General features: G+C 42.0%; 1 protein-coding gene across 1 annotated transcript in view; it reads left to right on the forward strand.

Annotated features, from left to right (window-relative positions):
- Positions 1-552: 552 nt before the first annotated feature.
- The window catches only part of wipf1b (WAS/WASL interacting protein family, member 1b), a 126,977-nt gene continuing 113,592 nt past the window's right edge, over positions 553-13,937 (forward strand). Inside the window, exon 1 of the mRNA XM_063052137.1 lies at positions 553-906. The gene's annotated coding sequence lies outside the window, so the exon portion shown is untranslated. The remainder of the gene's footprint in view (positions 907-13,937) is intronic.

Here is a 13,937-nt window from a genome sequence, read left to right on the forward strand (position 1 = left end):
CGTGTTGCTTAGTTTCTTAGGTAGCTGTTTGCAAAACCAAATACTTCGAGCTATAATTTCAGGTCAGGGATTACGAATTCATGAGGGTAACAGTTAAGAGATTGAGTGGGTATGATGAAGGGGGCCTTTACACCCTGAGTGGAGTGTAGCTGACAGAAAGAGCAGTGGAATGAGTGTCGAGGAGTATTTGAATCCCCTGGGCATGGAAAGGTATGGGCTTAATACAGATGGGTGCCCCACCAGTCAGCATTGACGTGGTGGCTCGAATGGCCTGCTTCCTAGCACCATGACCATGAATCAGTAACACTGATCAGAGTGTCACCTGCAGCCAGAGTTTGCATTCTCCTTGCCACCGGCAGAGAAGGGCCGACAACCAGAAATTACTTGCAGGAGAACCGCAGAGCAAACCAGAAGGAAATGTCTCAGCTGGCAGCGTAAAAGGACAGAATGCCACCGGGTTGTTCTGACTAGAAAGGACGAGTGTCTCGCTGCCTGTTGCTGCTTGGGAGATTCCGCGTTGTCTGCGGGCCGGTGGCGGGAGCTTCGTTGCAGGGGTCCGGGTCGGCTTGCGGCTCCCGGCTCCCGGCTCCCGGCTCCCCACACGTACCGCTGCCGGCGGAACACGGCCCGAGAAGGAGGAGCCGGAGTCGACTGGCTTGCATTGCCCTCCCGTTCATCCTTCCCTGGGTCGCACACTTTAAAGTTTCGTTCCGAACCCACCCACTCACCCAGCTGCAAGCATTACATCACTGACACCGCCAGAGACCCGGATTGACACCAAGGCAGAACTTTAGGCAAATTGCACGGCTCAAGTTTTAATAGAACATGTCTGACCCGTCTGCTAGCCCGGAGGATCGGCCCGAGGCCGCCGAGTAATGCAAAGAGCGGAGAGGCCGCCTGTTGACGGTCAGTAAAAACGGGAGGGAAGGGGAGGGGGGGACAGCGGCAGTATTGTCATTGTATTGCACCCAGTCAAGAAGTTTCAGCCTCTTGCCAGATCTATTCTAGGTGTGGCTTTTCATCTGCGTCTACGGAAGTCTCCGGCACCAGATGTAGGCGCACCTCGCACAACCGAAGTTTGTTTTGTCCCCGATCAGGATCTTTCGGAAGATTTGTGACGTGAGGAAGGCACTGCGCGCTGGGGTGGGAGCCGCAAAATGTACCGACCAGGACTGGAGAAGAAACAGTTGTTGCCGGAGTGTCTTTAATTACGTAGACAGTATCATTTAATAAAAGACCATTGTTAAAGTGATGTTGCAGTCAGAGTTGGAAAACGTGCATTTAGAAAGGGTGTATTTTGAAAAGACGCCGTATGCTTACTTTGCGGTCATTTATTTCGTTACACGGTTCTCCTTTTGTTCCATGTGTTTTGTGCTGCTTTTGGACTTTACAGATTGTAAATTTTGACTTTCGAATGTTGGGAGTGGGTAGACGATACTGGCCTGCCAAAGAATTTAGCATACATACCACTTGAATGCAACGATTCAGTAAATCGTTTCTTCGCCTTTCTCGCCCACCCAGAAACCTATCTTTAAATCGAGACTCTCATTGCTTAAATTGTAACCGACCCCACTTCCCCGCCCATCTTTTTTATATATAAGTCAGAAACTAGAGATCACACATTTTATTTTTCTGCCATTACTATAACAGCTGAAGGCTAATGGTAATCTGTACTTGGACGTCGCCTTTTACTTCCACTGGACTACATTTCATCCTGAGCACGTTTAAGAACATTAAAACTTTGCTGAGAATAGGATGTATTGCAGACTATGGATGCGTTTGTCCTTCACGTGAGCACCACTTAAAGGACCCGACTTGTTTGAAACTAATCCAATCTTTGTGAGTTAGCTGACCTTGAGACATTTGGTCTTGTAGATATTTTCTGTTTATTTTTGCAGCTGTGACAGATTATATCTAAAAACTAAAGTTACATGGGTCTGCAGGTTCTTATTGAAATGACGTTGACCGATTATTACAAGAAAGCAAATGTTAAACAAAATGCTTTACTGTCTACATTTTTCTATTATCTTGGTATATGTTTCTGCTTTTAGTTTGTCTTGTTATACACAATTGGTACCAGCTGTCTCTCTTGGACTTGGAGGCACAAAGTGGAACCTTCAATTGTTTATCAATAAAAGATCGCCGCTGTGACCTAAAGAACGAATGTGCATGAGAGTAAAATTAACACTTTCATGTTTAATAAACTAGTTGAATAACCATCCTGCTAAGATGTTCGTGCCTGGTGTGATTTAATAGTACTGCATAAATTAAGCTAGAAATTGGATGCAAAATAAATCTGTTTATTCTGGTTTATTGGCATTTAGTTGGAGAGTGGCTGCGTGGTAACAATGTGGATTTGTTTCTCAGAATCACGTCTATTATCACCGGCATGTGTTGTGAAATTTGTTAATTTAGCAGCAGCAGTTCAATGCAATGGCAAATTAGTTGGCTTTGGTGTCTCTGGAGTCAACTTGGTCTCAAAATAATTTTACAGCCTGTATTACTTTGGGATGAACTGAGAGTACAGTCTTTATTTTTGAGTGAAAATTCTGGCCTGAATTTGTTTGAATTCTGACTGTAAGTGTCAGAAAACAGGTTGTGAAATATTATGATTTAAATTCTTTTAAAATCTTGAATAAGTTCTCCAAATTGTAAAATGGCTGTTTTCTAGGCCCATTATTACGATCTAATGTTGGATGAATATCAACTATAAGTAGCAGGAAAAGGGGAGTTTGTGTTGAGTTTTCGTTCTTTGGTAATAATCTCAGTCAGTGATTAACTTTAGAATAGGAATAGGCTAAAGTTGTTCTTATTTATAAAATGGACCATGTCAAACTCTTGGCATCCCCGAGGTAAATCTGTACTGATCATTGCACAATTAATACTCCTATTCAGTTTGATCCACCTGTTCAGACTCTGGTGATTTTATTACTCTGAATCAATCTGTTGATTTGAGATGAATTCAGCAGATTCATATTTTTGTCTTGTCATCTCTATTCCCCTCAATATTCATTTTTTTGCCAGAACTTGTATTCATTTGGAACTTGATTTCTCATTGCAACGCCAACTCCTATAACAGAAGAAAAGCATTTTTCTGCTTACAGTGTGTTGTTGACTTCACTTCCAGAGTTTCACTCTATTCCATAACCATTCAAACACAGTTGGAGCCATACAAATTCCTGAGTTATTAAGTAGATGACAACCCACAGCAAACAGATTGATCCCCAAAGGACTCAATAGATAAATATTTGCCTGTGTCTGCCCTTGTGTTTCTTCTTCCTCGATTCCATCGCATTAAGGATGTGGAGAATCAACCAATGGTAATTGGAGACATAAATCAGCAAATGTACTCCATTGATTTATATAAATATTGACGATGATATGTGATGTGAATTATGTTGCTTGTAATTGTCAAAGTCAGTAGGATGTTGAAATAAATGGGTTCATGTTAAGTGGATAGGACTGTATGGGTCAATGTTATCAACAGCACTGTTGGTGTGGGAATTTACTCAAGTATTCAAAAGCAACATGTGACAGTGACTACATTCTACTGGTCCATGCTAATAACATAGAACAGTACAGTATTGGCCCTTCAGTATATAAACCTTCTGTATTCCATGATCAATCTAATTCTTCCTTCCTATGCAGTCCATAACAGTTAGCAGTTATAATGGGTGACTTCAATCTACATGTAGATTGGGTGAACCAAATTTGTAAAGGTGCTGAGGAAGAGGATTTCTTGGAATGTATGCGGGATGGTTTTTTGATGTTGAGGAACCAACTAGAGAGCAGGCTATTCTGGACTGGGTTTTGAGCAATGAGGAAGGGTTAATTAGCGATCTTGTCGTGAGAGGCCCCTTGGGTAAGAGTGACCATAATATGGTGGAATTCTTCATTAAGATGGAGAGTGACATAGTTAATTCAGAAACAAAGGTTCTGAACTTAAAGAGGGGTAACTTTGAAGGTATGAGATGTGAATTAGCTAAGATAGACTGGCAAATGACACTTAAAGGATTGACGGTGGATATGCAATGGCAAGCATTTAAAGGTTGCATGGATGAACAACAACAATTGTTCATCCCAGTTTGGCAAGAGAATAAATCAAGGAAGGTAGTGCACCCGTGGCTGACAAGAGAAATTAGGGATAGTATCAATTCCAAAGAAGAAGCATACAAATTAGCCAGAGAAAGTGGCTCACCTGAGGACTGGGAGAAATTCAGAGTTCAGCAGAGGAGGACAAAGGGCTTAATTAGGAAGGGGAAAAAAGATTATGAGAAAAAACTGGCAGGGAACATAAAAATGTACTGTAAAAGCTTTTATAGTTATGTAAAAAGGAAAAGACTGGTAAAGACAAATGTAGGTCCCCTGCAGACAGAAACAGGTGAATTGATTATGGGGAGCAAGGACATGGCAGACCAATTGAATAATTACTTTGGTTCTGTCTTCACTAAGGAGGACATAAATAATCTTCCAGAAATAGTAGGGGACAGAGGGTCCAGTGAGATGGAGGAACTGAGCAAAATACATGTTAGTAGGGAAGTGGTGTTAGGTAAATTGAAGGGATTGAAGGCAGATAAATCCCCAGGGCCAGATGGTCTGCATCCTAGAGTGCTTAAGGAAGTAGCCCAAGAAATAGTGGATGCATTAGTGATAATTTTTCAAAACTCGTTAGATTCTGGACTAGTTCCTGAGGATTGGAGGGTGGCTAATGTAACTCCACTTTTTAAAAAAGGAGGGAGAGAGAAACCGGGGAATTATAGACCGGTTAGCCTAACGTCGGTGGTGGGGAAACTGCTGGAGTCAGTTATGAAGGATGTGATAACAGCACATTTGGAAAGCAGTGAAATCATCGGACAAAGTCAGCATGGATTTGTGAAAGGAAAATCATGTCTGATGAATCTCATAGAATTTTTTGAGGATGTAACTAGTAGAGTGGATAGGGGAGAACCAGTGGATGTGGTATATTTGGATTTTCAAAAGGCTTTTGACAAGGTCCCACACAGGAGATTAGTGTGCAAACTTAAAGCACACGGTATTGGGGGTAAGGTATTGGTGTGGGTGGAGAATTGGTTAGCAGACAGGAAGCAAAGAGTGGGAATAAACGGGACCTTTTCAGAATGGCAGGCGGTGACTAGTGGGGTACCGCAAGGCTCAGTGCTGGGACCCCAGTTGTTTACAATATATATTAATGACTTGGATGAGGGAATTAAATGCAGCATCTCCAAGTTTGCGGATGACACGAAGCTGGGTGGCAGTGTTAGCTGTGAGGAGGATGCTAAGAGGATACAGGATGACTTGGATAGGTTGGGTGAGTGGGCAAATTCATGGCAGATGCAATTTAATGTGGATAAATGTGAAGTTATCCACTTTGGTGGCAAAAATAGGAAAACAGATTATGATCTGAATGATGGCCGATTAGGAAAAGGGGAGGTGCAACGAGACCTGGGTGTCATTATACACCAGTCATTGAAAGTGGGCATGCAGGTACAGCAGGCGGTGAAAAAGGCGAATGGTATGCTAGTATTCATAGCAAGAGGATTCGAGTACAGGAGCAGGGAGGTACTACTGCAGTTGTACAAGGCCTTGGTGAGACCACACCTGGAGTATTGTGTGCAGTTTTGGTCCCCTAATCTGAGGAAAGACATCCTTGCCATAGAGGGAGTACAAAGAAGGTTCACCAGATTGATTCCTGGGATGGCAGGACTTTCATATGAAGAAAGACTGGATGAACTGGGCTTGTACTCGTTGGAATTTAGAAGATTGAGGGGGGATCTGATTGAAACGTATAAGATCCTAAAGGGATTGGACAGGCTAGATGCAGGAAGATTGTTCCCAATGTTGGGGAAGTCCAGAACGAGGGGCCACAGTTTGAGGATAGAGGGGAAGCCTTTTAGGACCGAGATTAGGAAAAACTTCTTCATACAGAGAGTGGTGAATCTGTGGAATTCTCTGCCACAGGAAACAGTTGAGGCCAGTTCATTGGCTATAATTAAGAGGGAGTTAGATATGGCCCTTGTGGATACGGGGGTCAGGGGGTATGGAGGGAAGGCTGGAGCAGGGTTCTGAGTTGGAGGATCAGCCATGATCATAATAAATGGCGGTGCAGGCTCGAAGGGCCGAATGGCCTACTCCTGCACCTATTTTCTATGTTTCTATAACCTTCTATTATTCTTAAAACCATGTGCCTGTATAAATGCCCTCATTGTATCTGCCTCTACCACCACCTCCGGCAGTGCATTGCAGGCACTCTCAAAAACCACCTCTGACATCTCCCTGAAACTATCCTCCACTCACCTTAAGCAGATGTGCTTTTGTATTGGCTACTGCCATTGTAGGGGAAAAAGATGTTGGCTGCACACTCTCTCTATGTTTCTCATAATCTTGTACATCTCTATCAAGTCATCTCTCATCCTTCTTTGCTGCAAAGATAAAAGCCCAAGCTCGCTCAACCTTTGCTCATAAGACATGCTCTCTAATCCAGGCAGGGCCCTGGTAAATCTCCTCTGTATCCTCGCTAAACCTTCTGTATCCTTCCTGTAATGATGCAATCAGAACTGAACACAATACTTCAAATGCACAGGAAGTTGCTCTAAATCTTTGTAGTTCACAGATTAATCCTCAGTTGGTGCAGCATCCAGTTCTGGACATCATATTTCTGTCAATGATATCAAGGGCTTGAATAAAATACTAAGGAACAAAATCAACTGTCCAGCTCTTGGCTCCATCCCTCCCCCTCCTGCCTTCTCCTATCATTTCGGATCTCTTCCCCCCCCCCTTTCAAATCTCTTACTATCTCTTCTTTCAGTTAGTCCTGATGAAGGGTCTCGGCCGGAAACGTCGACTGTACCTCTTCCTAGAGATGCTGCCTGGCCTGCTGCGTTCCACCAGCAACTTTTATGTGTGTTGCTTGAAAGTCCAGCATCTGTAGATTTCCTCGTGTTGTGAAATGTGTATGTTCCCAAAGGTGTGGGACATTTCCAAGTGGAGAGACGAGGGACATTTGAATTGTGTTCCTTTATGCAGAGTCAATTAAGATGAAATCAAGTAGGAGTATTCAAAGGACTTGATTACATAGATTGGTTGAAACTGTGTAAGTGATAGTGGAGAATTTTTTTACCTAGTTTTTTTTAAACTTAGAATTGCAGCAATCTGAAATCAGCCATAAAGTGAAAGCAGATGGTAATTTTCAAAGAAGAATACTTGAAGAAACATCAGTCCTAAGGAAAGAGCAGGAAAGTGGCATTAGCTGGATTGCTGCTTTTTTTCTTGAAGACCTGTTTCAGAATGGTGGCTTGATTAGCTTTCCTAGTGCTGTAAGATTTTGTGATGACTCAAGAACTTTCTCTCTGGCTCAAGGTGATTTATGATAAAGTCGAGGAGCTGAAATGGCCAACTTTCTTTCTATTTATTATAGGCATAATATCTCCCTTGTTTGGATATTCATTGGCCTCACTTCATGGCTAATTTGGGGGGATTACAGCCAAGTTGTCACACAGCTTTACATGCATGTATATGAACTGGGAGCTGGGATAGACCTATTAACTCCTCAAGCCTGTTCTTTCAGTTAATAAGAAATAATATTCACTCCAAATTCTTATCCACCTGCTGTAATCTTCAACTCTTTTGCTTATCAAGTATCTACTTCATTCTTAAAAGTATTTGGACTCTGTCTCCCTTTCCAAAGACTCAAGGTTAAAACCTCTTTGATATCTATGTCGATTCAATATCAATATAATTTGCACATATGAAGTTGACTTTTCCAAAATGTATCCAATATATTTATTATTTTAAATTTCTCATTGAAATCACATGAAGACTCTTTTAGGGTAAAGTGAACCTGCAATAATGCAGCAGTATCAAACTAGATGTCCTGCAGACATTGGAAATATGGAGCAGCAGAAAGTACTGGAGGGATTCAGCTGCAAATCCCTTCCAGATTTTGACACTGAGCCATATTTTTGATGTTGGCATGATGGTACAACAACTAAATAGTGCACTAACTTGACGTGAAGTAGGTGAACAGTTATATATCACCATTCAAAGACCACTCTTTGAATTGTATCGCACTGCGCCACTGTTAACTTGTTTTGGCAATCTTTCATAATCTAGTTCCCTAATTATGGGTGGTGAATGTCTTAGAAGGTTCTCTTTGCACAGTGGACACTTCCTGCAGCAGTTGTTAAATATTCTCATGTCAAATGTATCCCTTTTTACACACCACTGTCATAAATGACTACTTATCATCTGTATTCACCAAGGAGAAGAACGTAGGAGATAGTAAGTTCAGGGGAGGACATATTGATCATCTGGAACAAGTTAGTATTAAGAAAGTGCAGTTGTTAGACCATGAGATATATGAACAGAATTAGGCCATTCGGCCTGTCAAATCTGCGTCATTCAATCATGTCTGATCCTTTATCCTTTTTAACCCCCTTTTCATGCTTTCTCCTCATAACTTTTGATGTCCTCACTAATCAAGAACCTATCAACATCCACTTTAATAGAAAAACAATATCAGATTCAGTAAATAGCAGATCTCGATAACAGCAGGGCAATGGGCTGTGACTTCATTCTAGTAAAAGTCAAACTTGGATCAAGTCAGAATTTAATTATTAAATGATTCCTGCATTGGACCAGACAAATGCAGAATGTAATAGTGATTAGTTGCTCAACAGAACAAGATCTGTGGTGGAATTGATATTAGTATTTTAACCTTTGGCAATTAACAGTTAAAACATCCTTAGCTCAGTTGTTGCTGGGGGTGGGGGGGGGGTCCATGTTACTATTGATTTGGGCACTAGGAGGTGCACTAGAATGAAAATATGTAGTCTTTCTTCAGCTGTGCTTAGGAAGTGTTTTTGAAGTGGGATCAGCAGGCATCGTTGTGGATTCATATTAATTTACTGAAGTTAGTTCCACTCTTCTGAATGAGTGTTCATTGCACACTTGTATTGACATGATCTTTGTTTATATTCTAGTTTATTACTGATAAAAAACGGTGAATCGCGTATTTATTTATTGAGATACAGTGCAGAATAAGCTCTTCCGGGCTTTCAAGCTGTGGCGCCTAACGTCCTTCAATTTATCCCTAGTCTGATAACGGGACAATTTACAATGACCAATTAACCTACCAATCACTGTGGGAGGAACCTCATGGGGAGAATGTACAAACCCTTTACAGACAGTGGGAGGAATTGAACCCACATCGCTGTAGTGTAAAGCTTTGTGCTAAGCTACTATGCTGCCGTGTTGTGCTTACTCTGGGTTGTCCATTACCTATTAATTATCGGACTCAAAGGACTCCATTATGATTTCCTTCATTAGTCATGAATTTAACATTTACCTGAAATTGCAGATAAACCAACATTTTGTTTCCCTCTTCCAGATATCAGATAAATATACCCTGTAAACATTTAGATAAGTTAAGTATAGCAGTAAATTACACGCCAATTAACTTCTAAAATAGAGGCACACTGCTTACATTTTTCGTAACTATACTTGTGGTTCACGGTTATTTACCTGTTTAATGTGGAAATAGACATCCAGCAACTACACAGAATCCATTTTTGACTTTCAGTGATAGCTGCTTTTTAACTTCAAATTTAGAACATTTGTTTGGCTAAGCCTACATTGAGTTCTTTTCTAAAAGTTGTGACCATGACAGCGAAATATGACATTATGAAATACTGTGATTATAGTCTGTCCCATATCAGTTGAGATTCTTTGTGTTTGATTTTGAATCAAAACGCCTAATGAATTTTGAAGCCAACTTATTGCTATCTGTGCTTTACAAATGAAAGGTAATGTGAGTTGCACCTTCCACACATTCATACTCATAATTTGATGGGACAGGTGTCCAGATATTTTCTTTCTTTATTCTGGTTATTCTTTGTTTGCAACACAATAGTTATACTTTGAAAGCAAGGATAACAGCTTTGAAGATGGGAAGAAAAAGTTGAGATAGCTGAGGGGTGGAGAGAGAGAGAGAGATGGTGAAATGACTAGGCATGCATTAGTCTCATGAGACCATGGATTTGTGCCTTGTAAGGTTTCCAGGGCACAGGCCTAGGCAAGGTTGCCCATGCTGCAAGTCTCCCCTCTCCATGCCACCAATATTGTCCAAGGGAAGGGCATTAGGACCCATACAGCTTGGCACCGATGTCATCGCAGAGCAATGTGTGATTAAGTGCCTTGCTTAAGGACACACACGCTGCCTCAGCCAAGGCTCGAATTAGCAACCTTCAAATCACTAGACAAACGCCTTAACCACGCGCCAACACTGTGAAATGACTACTTGTCATCTAATGTTATATAAAGTCGGGAGAATAAGCACAGGTTACCTGGAATAAGTGGTAGTGGGTAAAGAAGTGAGGTGGAAAAAGAAAGAAGTGGAAGATAAGATTATTAAAAGTGATGGTCTCCGATGAGAAGGATCACTAAGTCCAACATCTTTTCCACAGCACAGGTAGCCGTTTATTTGTGAGTAATGCTGTATTACTCAATACCACATATCTGATGATAAAAACATTCTGTAAATTTAATGAGAGAACAAAGCAAGAAGAATAAAACAGAAGGAAATGCAGAGATGCAAAGATCTATATAACAGCAATGCTGAGGTGGGCAGGCATGAAAATGTAACAACGTAAGTATCCACCTCATTTCCATTCTTAAAATCCTCCATTTGAGCATCTTTGCCGACATTTCAATTTTTAAGTTTATTTATTTTTTTGGGGCAGGTGTGAACTGTACAAAAAGGACAGGTTGCACTTGAATCCCGGGGGACCAATATCCTGGCGGGGAAGTTTGCTAAGGCTACTGGGGAAAGTTTAAACTAGAATTGTTGCGGGGTGGGAACTGAACTGAACAGACCGGGGAAGAGGCGGTTGGCTCACAAATAGGGAAAGCTTGGAGACAGTGCGAGAGGGAGGATAGGCAGGTGATAAAGAAGAGACATGCTCAGACCGAAGGTTTGAGATGCGTCTATTTTAACGCAAAGAGTGTTGTGAACAAAGCGGATGAGCTTAGAGTGTGGATCAGTACTTGGAGCTATGATGTGGTGACCATTACAAAGACTTGGATGGCTCAGGGACAGGAATGGTTACTTCAAGTGCCGGGTTTTAGATGTTTCAGAAAGGACAGGGAGGCAGGCAGAAGAGGTGGGGACGTGGCACTGTGGATCAGAGATAGTGTCACAGCTGCAGAAAAGGTGGATGCCATGGAGAGATTGTCTATGGAGTCTCTGTGGGTGGAGGTTCAGAACAGGAAGGAGTCAATAACTTTACTGGGTGTTTTTCACATGCCGCCCAATAGTAACAGGGATATTGAGGAGCAGATAGGGAAACAGATCCTGGAAAGGTGTAATAATAAGAGTTGTCATGGTGGGAGATTTTAATTTCCCAAATATCGATTGGCATCTCCCCAGAGCAAGGGGTTTAGCTGGGGTGGAGTTTGTTAGGTGTGTTCAGGAAGGTTTCTTGACACAATATGTAGATAAGCCTACAAGAGGAGAGGCTGTACTTGATTTGGTATTGGGAAATGAACCTGGTCAGGTGTCAGATCTCTCAGTGGGAGAGCATTTTGGAGATAGTGATCATAATTCTATCTCCTTTACAATAACGTTGGAGAGAGATAGGAACAGACAAGTTAGAAAAGGGTTTAATTGGAGTAAGGGGAAATTATGAGGCTATCAGACAGGAAATTGGAAGCTTAAATTGGAAACAGATGTTCTCACGGAAAAGTATGGAAGAAATGTGGCAAATGTTCAGGGGATATTTGTGTGGAGTTCTGCACAGGTACGTTCCAATGAGACAGGGAAGTTATGGTAGGGTACAGGAACTGTGGTGTACAAAGGCTGTAATAAATCTAGTCAAGAAAAGAAAAGCTTACAAAAGGTTCAGAGAGCTAGGTAATGTTAGAGATCTAGAAGATTATAAGGCTAACAGGAAGAAGCTTAAGAAGGAAATTAGGAGAGACAGATGGGGCCATGAGAAGGCCTTGGCGGGCAGGATTAAGGAAAACCCCAAGGCATTCTACAAGTATGTGAAGAGCAAGAGGATAAGATGTGAAAGAATAGGACCTATCAAGTGTGACAGTGGGAAAGTATGTATGGAACTGGAGGAAAGGTACTTAATGAATACTTCAGTATTCACAATGGAAAAGGATCTTGGTGATTGTAGTGATGACTTGCAGCAGACTGAAAAGCTTGAGCATGTAGATATTAAGAAAGAGGATGTACTGGAGCTTTTGGAAAGCATCGTTGGATAAGTCACCAGGACCAGATGGGATGTACCCCAGGCTACTGTGGGAGGCGAGGGAGGAGATTACTGAGCCTCTGGCGATGATCTTTGCATCATCAATGAGGACAGGAGAGGTTCCGGAGGATTGGCGGGTTGCGGATGTTGTCCCCTTATTCAAGAAAGGGAGTAGAGATAGCCCAGGAAATTATAGACCAGTGAGTCTTACTTCAGTGGTTGGTAAGTTAATGGAGAAGATCCTGAGAGGCAGGGTTTATGAACATTTGGAGAGGAATAATATGATTAGGAATAGTCAGCATAGCTTTGTCAAAGGCAGGTCATGCCTTACCAGCCTGATTGAATTTTTTGAGGATGTGACTAAACACATTGATGAAAGTAGAGCAATAGATGTAGTGTATATGAATTTCAGCAAGGCATTTGACAAGGTACCCCGTGTAAGGCTTATTGAGAAAGTAAGGAGTCATGGGATCCAAGGGGATGTTGCTTTGTGGATCCAGAACTGGCTTGCCCACAGAAGGCAAAGACTGGTTGTAGACGGGTCATATTCTGCATGGAGTTCGGTGACCAGTGGAGTGCCTCAGGGATCTGTTCTGGGACACTTACTCTTCGTGATTTTTATAAATGCCCTGGATGAGGAAGTGGAGGGATGGGTTAGTAAGTTTGCTGATGATACAAAGGTTGGCGATGTTGTGGATAGTGTGGAGGGCTGTCAGAGCGGGACATTGATAGGATGCAAAACTGGGCTGAGAAGTGGCAGATGGAGTTCAACCCAGCTAAGTGTGAAGTTGTTCATTTTCGTAGGTCAAATATGATGGCAGATTATAGTATTAATGGTAAGACTGTTGGCAGTGTGGAGGATCAGAGCGATCTGGGGATCCGAGTCCATAGGACACTCAAAGCTGCAGCATAGGTTGACTCTGTGGTTAAGAAGACATACAGTGTATTGGCCTCCATCAATCGTGAAATTGAATTTAGGAGCCGAGAGGTAATGTTGCAGCTATATAGGACCCTGGTCAGACCCCACTTGGAGTACTGTGCTCAGTTCTGGTTGCCTAACTACAGAAAGGATGTGGAAGCCATAGAAAGGGTGCAGAGGAGATTTACAAGGATGTTGCCTGGATTGGGGAGCATGTCTTATGAGAATAGGTTGAGTAAACTCGGCCTTTTCTCCTTGGAGTGACGGAGGATGAGAGTTGACCTGACAGAGGTGTATAAGATGACAAGAGGCATTGATGTGTGGAGAGTCAGAAGCTTTATCCCAGGGCTGAAATGGTTGCCACAAGAGGACACAGGTTTAAGGTGCTGGGGAGTAGGTACAGAGGAGATGTTAGGGGTAAGTTTTTTTTACTCAGAGATTGGTGAGTGCATGGAATGGGCTGCCAGCAACATTGGTGGAGGTGGATACGATAGGGTCTTTTAAGAGACTTTTGGATAGGTACATGGAGCTTAGAAAAATAAAGGGCTATAGGTAAGCCCAGTAATATCTAAGGTAGGGACATGTTCAGCACAACTTTGTGGGCCAAAGGGCCTGTATTGTGCTGTAGGTTTTTTATGTTATTCCTATGGCCTTACTTTTCATAGAAGTTTGCTGTCATAATATAGTGATACTTTATTACTGTTTTCTGGAAACTATGGAGATTGATTTAATCGTTTGCAGATGATTATTCTGCTCTAGCTTTTGTT

The sequence above is a fragment of the Mobula hypostoma genome, chromosome 6 (genome assembly GCF_963921235.1).
Source record: "Mobula hypostoma chromosome 6, sMobHyp1.1, whole genome shotgun sequence".
In the NCBI taxonomy this organism is placed as follows: Eukaryota; Metazoa; Chordata; class Chondrichthyes; order Myliobatiformes; family Myliobatidae; genus Mobula; species Mobula hypostoma.